Consider the following 15,000-nt stretch of genomic DNA (forward strand, 5'->3'; position numbering starts at 1 on the left):
GCTAGAGAAACGGAAGTAGCCAATCTTGAGGTTAGAAAAGACGGGAGCTCTCGCGTTTGAATGTGTTCCATGGTATCGTCAACAGAAAGGTTCATCAAATCGAGAAACGACTTTTCCCACTTAGATACACACATCTTGCGAACGCAACTGCATTCTATCCCTATGAGCCTGGTAACCATGACACAAAACAATTCGAACTAAGCAGGTACTTTCACAAATCACGTGACCACTAAGCACTAATTTCCAAATAGATTAACACGATTGAATCTTTACGGTTGAACGAATAACTTGACAAATTGTGACAAAAAAGGCCATTGTTTATATTGACACAACTTCCATTGGCCGTAAATGTAGAATAAATTTACGCGTCATTAAAAACCAGTCACGCACTGTATTCAGTTCACTTAAACAAGTGAGTAATATTTACAGGCCCTCAGTGAATACTGCTAACCGAAGTGCTTACGCGCAGGTAACTTGCAAGTACAGCTATACAGTCTCTATCAGTTAAACCTGAATTCGAGTTTCGCTGACAGATGCGAATCAAAGTTTCAAATATTACACAACAAAGCTTCTCTAGGTTTTCAAGTTAAGGCCATAAGGTTAACTGGGTTCGCAGGATGAGACCATCTCTTTGGTATGGGTATCCAGATCTAATGACTTAATAGACCTTCTCACGGTTTCCACCACCATATTGATTTGTAAGGCATACACATATAGATGAAACTACACTAAATGTATCCCCCACAAAGTGGCGTTTTCCCAACTTTTCATACAAATGCATATCTTATTCACCCAACGGAAAGTTAGTCCAGTACAAGCGACCAAACAAACGAAAACTGCTTGTTCAAGAATCCCTATATGAAAACATAGTAAAGAAAGTCTTAGATGACTACGTAGTTTTCATATTGAAATGCAAGAGTTAATTTAAAAACACACAACGACTTGGGTGAATGAAGTGATACGCATCATTTTTATTTCAATGAATCAAAAAAGACCTCGACATCTTGCTTCCTATTGATTTAAAAAATTTCAAAGTTTATTTTGGGAAACATTTCGTTATAATGAAAATCGCGATGAAATAACATGACACACTAAAAGCGAAAAAGTTCCAAAAAAACGTCGACGTTTCGACGAAATTCTAACGTCATTATCATGTAAAAAATAAATAAATAAATAAAAAACAAAAAAAATAATAATAATAATAATAATAATAATAATAATTGAAATTGATTATAAATACTAAAGGCACAATAGCTACAATAATACTACAAGGAGCTTAGCGCGAATGGAAGCTGCTTGAGTAGTTAAAGAAGGTTTGAGGTTTCTGATGAATAACATTTCAAAAACTAAATAATTCAATTTGCTCTATTTTTGGAAGACTGCTGCTACCACGAGAATACATAAAATGTTTTCCGATCGCCCAATTCTTGAGCTAAGCAATGCGCTGGTAGAGGTGTCGGGCGGAGTGTTTCCAACATAATTTCCATCGCACAGGTCATACGAAAAATAAGAGACAGCTCATCGCTGATTAATTAACAACAACTGGCTGGACTTCTATGTTCTAGTTTTGTGCTCACAAAAACATCTTGAATAAATACTCTGGACCTTTGGCTTAGAATAAACAGACAGCTCATCGCTGATTAACAACAACTGGCTTAACATCTATGTCAGTTCTAGTTTTGGTCAAGTAGTTGCCTCCAAACCGCATTAGTGGCCACCTTGCCCCAGTTGTTGACGGAAACGATGGATAGCGCTATCCGCCGGATAAAAAGTACTATCCACTGGATAACTCAATTGGTTTTGCTAGTGTTTATTCGCTGGTTAGTGATTTATCCGGTAGATAGCGCTATCAGCCATCGTTTTAACAACTAGGGCCTGATCTTTAAAGGGTAGAATAACTCTAACTGAACTTAAACTGGATGTGCCATCACAAGACTGTGTGCCAGCCAGTACGAATGATCTCTAATAGTGAAACCCATTAAAGTGGTACTATGATCAAAAAATCATTTCCTTTTTTTCTTCAGATTTTGAAAGCATGTTCGCTTAACACCTAACTGGCAAAATTTTGAGCTTTGAGTTTTATCCAAAGGCTGTTTATTTTGAGTGTAAGTTTTGGATTTCACGGTCCGCCATTACTCACGTTCAAAACTGGCCGATTGGACCACAGAGGGTTGGATCTAGAGAAAATGACATCATTTACTCACTAGCTTAAAATTTCAGCGTGTAAACGCAATTTATTATATATGCAAAACACGGGTTGAAAAGTCTGAAAGCCCGAAACTTCCGTGCTGCATATTAATTAGGCCGCGTACACACGCATTGCATTCTTAAACTAGTGAGTCTTTGACGTCATTTTCTCCTCGACCCAGCTCTCTGAAGATTTTAAAGTTAGTAATGGCGGACCAATAAATAAGAAAATTCCAGCTAAAATAAACAGGTGTCTTTTTAAAATCAGAACTTAAAACTTAGGTGAGTTAGTGTTTAGTTAACATAGTTTTGAAATCCAAAGGAAAAACAAAATTTTTTTTTGGTCGTAGTACCACTTTAAGCTTTTAGGATAATCTGATCGCATAAATATTGAGCGTAATTTTTCACACTCTGTGTCCAACGCGTCTTTGTCAGAGGAATGAGAAAAAGCATCCACGATCCCGATACAACATTGTTTCCAATAGACCGATATTTTAAAAGATAATTACTGAGGCAGTCAGCGTTATGAGATATATATTGTCGTAAAAAAGGTTGCTGTTATTCATCGTGGTGAAGTACAATAATAATAAAGTATTTTCGTTTGTCTCACGATGTGGTCACTTGTGATCCCATCATGAGACAAACAAGAATACTTTATTATTATTGAGATATATATTGCCATAAACGAGAGTTAGACCGTAACGGTGCTGTGACAAAGTTCTAAAATTATCAGGCATACTGCTAGTTTATACACATTTAACTTGCTAAAACAAGATAACTGCAATACTTTTAATACTACAGCGCCAGGGCTGCAATATTAAAATTATTGCAGCCTGTTGGATGTAGCACGTTTAGTAATGATGTATTACCCCTGATAATTTCCCTGCTAACAAAAAGGAACCCCCCTCCCCCGTTTTCCTCAGACAATTGTTTTAGCATTTTTAATTGAAGACTGCAATCGTTGATTTAATGCAGTGAGAGAAGAATAGGATTTCACGAGGGTCAGTAAGTATATAGCGTTTATTAGTGTGTTTGTTATAGTGTATGAGCAGAGCAGTTATAGACCTTTGTTTCGAGTTCAGTGTTCAAAACCTGGCTTGCTAGTTTTTGAACAAAGACACTTGTCAAGGACGATATTTTCTAGCGTAAATTACTTGACAACTCAACTTGTCAAGGAATCGCCAAGGCTTTTTGGGATATTTAGTTCCTAGGCCAGATAGCTAAGACCTTAAACAAGAAAAAAGGCAATGAAGAAACTAAGTTTGTCCATCGAAAAAGTCATGTGTCAACTCGAAGTGTAAGAGATAACCGCAAGAAATTCATGAAGCTTCCGGGATTTATAGCCCTTAGCTCGCCTACAACATTATTTAGTTGTCATTCATTGGGCTTCCCTTAGTCTCTCGGACGCCCAAGGACGAACCCATGACTTTCGCTTTTTCCTCTTCTTCTTTTTGATCTGCTGACCAGCTGGCAGCAGCCCTCGAAAACAAGACGCTTTTCCTGCTCCCTTCATAAAGACGGCACCATGGTTTCAATATTTGTCAAGGAAAACTTGCCAGCTGTACACACACCAAAGGTTTCCTTGAAATGGGCCTGTCAAGGAAAACTTGCTAGTGTAAACAAGGCTTTAGTATTTGTAGTCAATTTTCATATTGTACTTTTGTGACTTGACGTCGCTGAGATAGCGTCGAAACGTCGTCGTTTTTAAAACTTTTTATAACGAACTGTTTTACAAGGTTCATGAAATAGAGAAACGACTTTTTCCACTTAGATACACAAATCTTGCAAATGCAAGTGCATTCTATCCCTATGAGCCTGGTAACCATGACGGAGACAATTCGAACTAAGCATGCATGTACTTTCGCGAATCACGTAACCACTAAGCATTAATTGCAAATTGATTTACCCCATTGAATCTTTACGGTTAAACGAATAACTAACTTGACAAATTGTGACAAAAAAGCTATTGTTTATTTTGACACAACTTCCATTGGGCGTAAATGTAGAATAAATAAACGCATCATTAAAAACCAGCCACGCACTGTATTCAGTTCATTTAAACAAGTGAGTAATATTTACAGGCCCTTAGTGAATACTGCTAACCCAAGTGCTTACGCGCAGGTAAATTGCAATTATTGTCGAGATCTTACTAAACAGCTATACAGTCTCTATAAGTTAAATCGGAATTCGAGTTTCGCTGACAGATGCGAATCAAAGTTTCAAATATTATACAACACAGCTTCTCTAGGTTTTCAAGGCCATAAGGTTAACTGGGTTCGTAGGATAAGACCATCTCTTTGGTATTGGTATCCAGATCTAATGACTTAATAGACCTTCTCACGGTTTCCACCGCCATATTGATTTGTAAGGCGTACACATGTTGATGAAACTACAGTAAATGTATCCCCACAAAGTGGCATTGCGCGGTCTCCAAGAGTAGTATATTTTTTCACTTTTTCTATTTCTAACTGTCACTATTTGGCATTTTCCCAACTTTTCATACAAATGCATATCTCATTTACCCATCGGAAAGTTAAACCACTACAAACGGCCAAACAACGTTAACGAAAATTGGATGTTCAAGAAACATGGCTGCGTATTTTTCATAGTGAAATGCAAGAGTTGGGTGAATCAAATGATACGTGTCATTTTTATTTTAATGAATCAAAAAAGACCTCGACATCTTGCTTCCTATCGATTTGACAACTTTTAAAGTTTATTTTGAAAAACATTTCCTTACAGAAAAATTGCGATAAAATAACATGAAATACTAAAAGCGAAAAAGTTCCAAAAAATGACGACGTTTCCACGAAATCCTAACGTCATTATCATGTAAAAATAATAATAATAATAACGGAAATTGGTTATGAACACTAACGGCACAATAGATACAATTATACTAATAGTTAATTAAAAAGCTTAGCACGAATAGAAACTGCTTGAATATTTAAAGCAGGCTTGATGTTTGTAATCAATAACATTTCTAAAACTAAACAATTGAATTTGCTTTATTTTAAAAGACTGCTGCTGCTATGAGAATCCATAAACATGATGTTTTAATTTCCGATCGCCAAATTCTTGAGCTAAGCAATGCGCAAGTGGAGGTGTCGGGCGGTGTTCCCAACATAATCTGCATTGCATAGATCACATGAAAAATAATAGACAGCTCATCGCTGATTAACAAACAACATCTGGCGTGACTTCTATAAGTTCTAATTTTGTGCTCACAAAAACAGGTTGAACAAAAACTCTGGACCTTTGGCTTAAGAGGGTCAAATAGTTGCCTCCGAACCGCATTAGTGTCCACCTGATCTTTAAAGGGCGGAATAATTCTAATTGAACTTTCACTGGATGTGCCATCACAAGACTGTGTGCCAGCCAGTGGGAATGAAAATGATTTTTAATAGAGAAAATCGATCAAGCTCTTAGGATAATCTGATCGCAAAAAAATTGAGCGTAATTTTTCACACTCTGTCCAAAACTTCTTTGTCAGAGAAAGGAGTATAAGCATGCACGATCACGATACAACATTGTTTCCAATAGACCGATTTTATAACGTTTATTAGTGTGCTTGTTATCGTGTATAAGCAGAGCAGTTTTAGACCTTTGTTTTGAGTCTGGCATGCTAGTTTTTGAACAAGAACACCTGTCAACGACCACTGATGATATTTGCTAGCGTAAATTACTTGACAAGTCAACTTGTCAAGGAATCCCCAAGGCCTTCTGGGAAATTTAGTTCCTAGGCCGGATGGCTAAGACCTCGAACAACAAAAAGCCAACTGAAGAAACTAATTAAAAAATGAATTTGTCAACCGGAAGAGTAGGAGATAACCGCAGGAAATTAATGAAGCTTCCGGGATTTGTAACCCTTATCTCGCCTACAAAATTATTCAGTTTTTCTTGACATGGGCCTGTCAAGGCAAACTTGTTAGTGTAAACAACGCTTTGGCATTTATTATCAATTTCCATTTTTTTTTTACTTTTTTGACGTGATAATGTCGTTGGGATAGCGTCGAAAACGTCGTCTTTTTTTAAAACTTTTTAGCTTTTAGTATATTTAAAAATATTTTATCGCAGATTTTTATAACGAAATGTTTCACAACGTTCATCAAATCGAGAAACGACTTTTTTCCACTTAGATAAACCAATCTTGGTATCACGGTTGAGTTGAACTTTCCTGAATGGTTTGTTAAACATAGGGAGCCAATGGCTAACTCGTGGATGAGTTTCAATTTGATAGCCCGGCAAAGCTGATGATGCTGTATTGAATAATGGAGATGATAGACGTGGGTAGTGTATCGAATTGAATTTAATATTGAATCTAAGTAAATTTAATGTGTATAAATTAAAGTGCAGTTAGACTTTTTTCTCCAGTCTTGTTTTTGTCATATAGTTCATGTTTTTATTATACGATAGATTCATTGTATTATCCTTCGTGCAATAACGGTAGACTCGCAGTGCTTTATTTCAATAGATTTATCAGTTATGGCATGTGATATACATGTGATAACAATGTTATCGTTCTGTGGTGCATCCATAACTTAGAATAATGCATGAATGTGAGGAGATCCCTTTGCTGGAATTCAACTCTATAGAAGAAGTTGACTATTTCCTCGTTCGTTCGTTCATTCATTCATTCACAACGACTGCAAAGCAAGCAAGCAAGCAATTGGTTTTTGGTTTATTTTGAATATCCATTTGTCCATAACGGATTAATTGAGATCTTGTGACAGAAGACTCAGAATTAAAACAAAGAGAAATTTGAGCTCAAATCACAGATGTCATAAGTAACTGTAAGGTAGCTCAAATATGGGCCAAGTCGCACTAGAGGGCAATTTCGGATTTGTTCAGGACAAATCTGACTTGAAATCGGCCAGTGACAAAAAAATTGTCCGGAAAGCTACAGTCACACTTTAGAACAAAATATGTGAACAAAACATCACACCATGCTGTGAGCGTCGCGCAATTTCCTTCGAAACCGCCTTTACTCGCTGTTTCCATCCACAAACCGCGAAACGAGGGATCTCAAAATGTTCTCAGCTGACGAAGATGTACGGCGCAAAGAAGTTTGGATGATCGGGCATTGAGCCGTCTTCGCTGAACTGAAAGGATTCTTGCAACGAGTCAGAACGCGTGGTAGAAGGAGATGGGCTGGGAGTTCCTCAATCGTTGAATATGTAAGGGCTAGGCATCGGATAGATTTTTGCCACATTTCATACGGAAAATATTGGTCGCCCGCGCCTGGATTCATGATGTTGCGAAATGAGAACGTTTTCAATTTTACCGCGAAGTCTATAGCCTGCGAGAAGGCTCTCTCTCTCTCTTCGGTGGGCCTGCTCGGAGGCTACGAAGTCTATCGCATAGAGACTCTGCTACATATCACCTGTCAAATCACTTCCGAATCAAGACACCCTCGCCATTGTTTTTCAAGATTTGTTTCAGTTCGGCCTGCTCCAGAGGTAGTCGACGGCATCTTTGAAGTTTGTCCGTCTGCGACCAAATTTTGTCCTTCGGTGGACAAACCGGTCGCACTTGGTTTATCACTGTGATGACAGATTTTTGACATAAATAACAGTTTTGTCCTCTAGTGCGACTTGGCCCTATGCCTCCTTTTAAAATTTAGGTAAAGGTAATGCTATGCAGTCTTTCGTCAGAGAAGCTACAGCTTGTAAGAAATGAAAGCGTGAGATTACGGAAAAAGTGAGAGAGAGATCACTTCATCATTGCTTCTCAGTAAAAAATGTGTGTTTTCTCAACAAAGCACAAATTCAAAAATATGAGCAGGTTTTGCAATCTTCATTTCTTTATGTATCTTCAGCCATCGCACTGTAAATTACAGCCGAGATGCCATTTCCTTCTCTTTTTGCCTTGGCGGAATTCACAGAGAATCCCAAATTAAAAGAAGAGTAATTAACATTTGATTTGACAAATGGTCATCGCTTCATGGGAATGAGGACTGCCTACGATATATTTCTTACTATTGATCGCGATAAATATAGTGACCACTTCCCATCGGGGTCTGTTACCGCTGATCCAGTTTATCATCTACGTACACAGTCCTCGTGTTTTCTAAAGCGCATGCGCCTCGAAAGTCTGCATGAGCAGTGCGTACGAGGCCATTGTTTTAAAACGCGCAATTAAGCCGAAAGGAAAAGTGGGAGCTTTTTCTTGGATCGAAGAGTAAACAATGTACTTTTGTCCTTTCAGGAAAAAAAGGAGAACTTTCAGACACACAAAGTTACATACTCAAGATTCGTCGGTTTTCACACAATCAAGATGAAGAAAATAGCTCTCGTCATTCTTATTGCTGTCTTTGTTACGGCCGGTTTGGTTGTGGAGACTGACTGCTTTGGTGGAGGAGGGAAGGAACCACCTGGGAAAAAAAGGCATTTTAAGGGAAAGGTTGGAATGTGACATGTACCTTGGTCGGGTTACTTTTGTTGAAAATGGGTACACTGACTTGCTATTCATTTTGGGAGGGGTCGATACGAAACGAAATTTCTACGAGTGTTCATCTTGTGGATGATTTCATTCCGCGTCATTCCTTTTACCCTCCACATCATCCTTTGAAGGATAATCTTGTTAGAAGTTCCTACGATGTTTTGTCAGTGGTCTATACGGTTAAAAATATTTCGAGGGCCAATGAAATGCTTCATTGTGTCTCAAACAAAGAAACCGGTCTCATAGTTTTTTGCACAAAAACAGACTGAAATCATTTCCCAAAAAGCTTGAACTTTAACTTATACAGTATAATTGTTCAGAGACGCAAACCTGGCCGAAGTGGCGAGAGCTCGAATTAAACTTGTAAGCAACTTTGTCATGTTGACAAGGTTGATCAGGAAAACACAAGTTTTAACATTTATCTTACATGAACTTTCAGAGAGAAGCACAAAGCATCCATCGGTTCTTTGCACGTGACGAGAAGCCTTGGATGCTACAGCGCAGGGCAAAGAAGAATGAATGATCGTTGGTTTCCACGATAAAGCACCCACAGCATCTTACTGATAACAGTGATTTGTTCTTTGCAATGAAATAGCTTAGTATCCTCCATTTGTAACCACTTTGTAGACCTGAAGTTGCAGCAAGCACAAAGCGTACAACTTGAAAAACTGAATAAAATTGGAAGATAGAAGTGTTCCTCGCATTTATCTTGACAATTTAAGCAATAGGCCAGTTTCGTATTCTAACGGTTGGACTGGATCTAGCGTGAAATGGAGGCTAATCCGGGCAAATTAATTTGCATTTGAAAAGATTTGCCCTCATTAGCCTCCATTTCATGCTAGATCCAGTCCAGCCGTGAGAATTCGAAAACGGTCTATTGCCTGTTATAAACACCCAAGAAAATCAGGTGGCTAAAACGGGATTCGAACGATGCCGTGCAATGCTCTACCAAAAGGAAAGGAAAGGAACTTTATTTAAGTGTCTAGTCGTTCTAGCACTGGAGCACTATTTGGAAGAACACTGCAAACTGAAATTGTAAATTCATTAATAATTCATAGGGGTGACAGCCAACAGAAACACACTATTCAAGATACCTCTAAATACAACTTGCAAATTAACTTTTGTTTTTTGACAAGCAAACATTTCACCTGGCTGTGTAAATTTCAAGAACGAAAGCCAACTTTCAAAGAATACTTTCGACATCTACAATGTATTTATAAAGCAGAGAAGGACGAGACAACAACACGAACGAAATGGGAACCGCTATTACTTAAAAAAAAAGGGGAAAAAAAAAACAGCACCTAGTTCTCCAACTGTACAGGTAATTCCCATCTTGTTGAGTATAATTTGTCGCTCCTCTCAAAACCAATAGCTCCTCTTTTCTACCATTATTATGTAAACATATTCCGTGTGCATGGGTGTGTTTTTATTTGTGTGTGTAGGTGTGGAGGTAATTGTTGTTGTAACGTTTACTTTTATGTCATTCTTTGTTTAACAACAATTAAAAAAGAAAAAAAAAGAAAAAACGCACTATTCATGTCCCATGTGTAGGTTTGCAAATCCCGATAAAGCTCAACTGTCTGACAGCACGGCAAGGAATGGAATAGGTGGCAGGGAAAGGTTGGGGTTGATGAAGTTTTAATTAGTTGTATTATCAATAGGATTAACTTTTATAACGATCTCTAACTCGCCTAATTATTATGCTTAGCTTTAAATTAATAAAGTCTTGTAAATTTGTACAAAGTTTATTAATCAATCACAACTATGGCGTCACAGTTTACTTGCCTCTTGTCAGCTTTGTTGAGAACGTTTAATGCATCCTCTCCTCCCGTCTCACGCAAATGACTGTTAATCCCACAAATTAACAAATAAAGCGATTTGGGCAGAAAACGCTCTCCATTTTGCTTGGCCACTTCACAAACGAACTTGCTCAACCAAACGTATAGGGTATTTGGTGACATGTGCTCTAGTAAAATGGTCAGATTTTGAACATCTTCGCATTTGAGACCGGCCACTCCAACAAGTTCTGTCGCTGCTGCCATTCCTCCAAGACTTTTCAACCCCATTTAGTGTTGTATTGTGTTGCTCTCGGAGTTGCTTCCGACACAAGACTGTTCTGTTCTTTTTTACCCTTTGAAGAGCGAAACCGACCAGCCATGTTTGTACTACAAAAGGTCTATGAAAATGAATTGCTTTTATTCAGTGCTGAATACTGTATTTCCAAACTCCTATGGGACAGCTCCATGACCACGTGATTAACATGACAAACACAATCTATTGTTTCATTTCACAAGAAAGACAAAATATTCGCGTCCGACCTTTACGGTCTTTAAAACCATAAAGGTCCCCCGCTCATATTTTATCTTCTACTTAACAATTAACGCAAATCATGTCAAATGTTGGTTTTTGAGGGGAGGGGAAACCGGAGTACCCGGAGAAAACCTCACGGTGCAGAGTAGAGAGCTGCCAACAAACTTAACCCACATATGACGCCGAGTCCGGGTGGCAATCGAACCCGGGCCACATTGGTTGGAGGCGAGTGCTCTCACCACTACGCCATCGCTGCACCCATGCAAATAAAGCTATGAAGAGCAGGCCAATTTGTAAGGCTCCTGTGTTCCCTTGAAAGGACTCGATGAATCTAATTTTAAAACAAGATAATTTTCATCACGGCCATCTGTTTAGATTGCATAAGGTTTTCATTTCAGTCTTCATGTCGTTCCACTGAAGAACACCTATGGCGATCAAACGATATGCAGTAAACAATGGCAATCAAGTAGGTGCCTTTGTACTAGATTTTTGTAAGGCATTTGATCGTGTACCACACAAAATACTACTCTATAAGCCAAGTCATTATGGTATAAATGGTAGCATTCTGAACTGGATTGGGATGTTTCTCACCCAGAGGACTCAGAAAGTAGCCTTGGAGGAAAATGCATCAAACCAGTGTGATGTGATCTCTGGTGTCCCTCAGGGTACTGTACTGGGTCCGCTGCTATTCCTTTTGTACATTAATGACTTACCTTTGAGTATTTCTTCGACAATCAGATTATTTGCTGACGATTGCCTCCTGTATCGTACTATAGCTAGTCCTATGGATGGTCAAATCCTTCAGGATGACTTGAATGCTTTATCTAAGTGGGAAAAGGACTGGCAAATGTCATTTATCCTCGAAAAATGTCACACAACTTGCTTTTCTACAAAGAAGAATGTTATTACACCATATATTCTCAATGGTCATACTTTGGATAGGGACTACCACCATTCATACAGTCGAACCTCCACTAACGAACACCTCCTTTAAGCGGACACCTCCCGAATGCGGACACACACTCGCGGTCCCGGCGATTTCTCCTCAAAAACACTACATATTTAACCTCCCGTAGGCGGGCACCTCTCGTAACTGGACACGGACATCTATTCGAGGTCCACAGGGTCTAAAATATCCTCCCGTAAGCGGACAGTAAATAATATCAAGAAAATTCCTAACGAAAGTCATTTCGATTACAATTAGCTTTTTTTCATTACAGTACATCAAAGTTTTCCTTTTTAAACTTTTCTTTAAGCCAGTCGGACGAAAATTTGTCTTCTTGAAATTTAAGCTCGCAAGGCAACTCCATACCATACGCTGCTCTTCTGTTTATCCGCTTTCCCGTAATACAGGGGCACCCAACGAGAATATGGTTCAAAACCACTTAAACATAGCATTGTTAAACGTATTTTTGTATTTAAACGGTAGATATAGGCATATTTTTCTCCCCTAAAAATGTTTTATCTGTTCGGATTCCCTAGCTGAAAGTCTAGAAATCCGAAAATTATAGTGACCAATACTTACTTTTCCAAAAATTTCAGCCAGAATAAATGCTCCCGAAAATTCTAGGTGGCCTTTTGTGGGTGAAAATCCGTTAAAAATGGGCAATTATACCATATTTTAGATGTTCGAAAATCCTAGGAGAGGCAGGCAAGCAAGAAATTTTCGAACAAATGTTCCGAAAATTCTAGATCTCAAATCGTACGTCTTCCGAACAGATATTTTCCGAAAATTGACGCTGGGTACCCCTGGTAATAAGAACTGTCACTGAGTAAGACGCTAGTTGTGATCTTCTGGCTGGCCTCAAGAGTCCTCATGGGCTCGACGAGGGATGAGTGAGTGAGTGATGCACTTTGGTTGTGTTACTGTTGTTTAAAATACGTCCCCTTGCTATTCATTTTGGGACCGAAATTCTTTATGGGTCGTGTCTTATTAAACTAGGGTTTTTTTTGTGAGGACGGGCGAGTGGGAGGGCTGATTTCATTCCGAATTATTATAGACCACTTTCATCACTTGCGACCACTTTTACATTCTTTTGTATTTACGTAAATAGACCTTTTCGCTTGTACATTTTGTTTTCCCAATACAGATCATGTGATAATACTCAGGAGGTTTGGTCCTTTGTTTAGTTCATTAAAAAGAGTGCATGCAAGCCTGAATATGTCTGCATGCACTCTTTTAATGAACAAAACAAAGGACCAAACCTCCTGAGTATTATGACATGATCTGTGTTGGGAAAACAAAATGTACAAGCGAAAAAGGTCTATTAGACCTACTGCCCTCCTTTTGAAACAAATATTCCTTTGAGATTTGCTCGTCGTAGCGAGGCTAGAAAGGCTTAGTAGCATTAAAACAAAAGAAGATTTTATTTGGCCGCCATTATGAAAGAGGTCTATTTCTCTTGTAAAGAGTTCCTGCAATGTTTTGGTCAGCGGTGTATACAGTTAAAAGATACTAGGGCCTGGAACGGAAAATAAGGCTCAAAGACTCGGTCCCTGGACACAAGCCTATGTTACATTGCGTCTCAAACAAAAGAATAAGGTCGTACAGTTTTAAAATAAAAATAGATAATACTTCCCAAAACGCTTCAACTCATGCATCCACAGTATTGTACTGGGACGCAACCCTGATCGTAGTGGCGAGAGTTCGAGACTTGTAAACAATTATGTCATGTTGACTAAGTTAATCAGGAAAACACAAGTTGTAACATTTGTTTTTGATCTGAACTTTCAGAGACAAGTACGAAGCATCCATCCGTCATTCGCACGTGGCGAGAAGCGTTGGATGCGAAAGCGGAGCGCTGAGCAAAGAATGAACGATCGTTGATTTCTATGACAAAGTAACTCAAGCACCTTACTGATAACAGTGATTTCTTCTTCCAAATAATAAAATAGCGTTCATCTTAAAAGGCCGGGGTATCCTTCACTTGTAACCACGTGACAACCATCATTCTTATTATCGATCACTAAATCTAAAGATTCGAGAAAAATCAAAAAATTCTTGAGACGCCTGAGCGGCCTCCTAGAGGCTGTCGAATCACTCCAAAGGCGAAGTTTGAGTTTCAGCAGGGAAGGACTACTGCCTGGAGGCTATGAATTTTATTCTCAAGTTGTTTTTCCATCTGTGTTCTGCCTCTTCGCGTCGAAAAGTTGTTTTCATTCTAAAATTTATTTTTTCTTCTTATACCGCGTAACCACTTCTCTCAGCAACACGTTCGCCTGCAGTGGAGCGTTGATTTGTGATTGGAGTCTTAATATACATCCGCATCAGTTTTTGTTTCTGGACTTTACCAACGGATGCTGAAGAAGATCGCTAGCTGAGCTGGATGGAATCGAGGCTGATGGGACCCGAATCCGTTTCAGGTATGGTGCGCTGGGCGAAGGAGAGCGAGATGTCTTCCAGGTCATAATTTTTTACTTCTCGAGAAGAAGCGTGGTACCTCTGATTTGATTTCAGCCATGCGGCACCCTGATGGCTTCCGAGCAAGGTTTCTCAGGCTTTAGACGGTAAGGAAGCTGTTAATTCTCCGGGTTCAGAGGGCCTCTCGAAGGAGTTTTATCGTTCTTTCTGGGTCATCATCGGCGCTGATCTTGTGGCTGTGCTGAATTATTCTTTCTCGTCTAGGCCTCTCCCCTTTTGTTCCCAAGGTGCCCACGTCTCTCTCATTTTCAAGAAGGGCGGCGGCTTAGACCATAAAAACTGGAGCCCAATTAGCCTCTTAAATATCCACTACAACATTCGCCAGTATTTGCCAAGTGGCAAGATGCCTTCCATGCTACAGCTTTGGCAATAACTGATTGCCAAGATGAACGGCCAACACCACCATTTTCACGTGACGTTACGGCGGCCATTTTGGTGTTCCCAAACAATGGATCGGCGGCCATGTTGTGTATCCAACTAATCCTCCAGGAATTGAACTCTATTACCACGCAAACGTTTTCTTTTGTTTCCGTGGAAAAACAAGGTTACTGATCACGTGAGTGAAAGCACTCTGTTGGCACTTGACATTAAAAAATAAATCGAATTTAAACTTTATTTTTAAGTTATTCAAGCGCAACACA

General features: G+C 39.0%; 1 long non-coding RNA gene across 1 annotated transcript; it reads left to right on the forward strand.

Annotated features, from left to right (window-relative positions):
- The first annotated feature begins 4,233 nt into the window (after positions 1–4,233).
- On the forward strand, positions 4,234–9,319 carry LOC138002922 (uncharacterized). Its single transcript, XR_011123381.1, has 3 exons — positions 4,234–4,308; positions 8,395–8,589; positions 9,068–9,319. It is a non-coding gene; the product is annotated as an uncharacterized lncRNA (long non-coding RNA).
- Positions 9,320–15,000: the final 5,681 nt, after the last annotated feature.

This window comes from Montipora foliosa, chromosome 5 (assembly GCF_036669935.1).
Source record: "Montipora foliosa isolate CH-2021 chromosome 5, ASM3666993v2, whole genome shotgun sequence".
Classification (NCBI taxonomy): Eukaryota; Metazoa; Cnidaria; class Anthozoa; order Scleractinia; family Acroporidae; genus Montipora; species Montipora foliosa.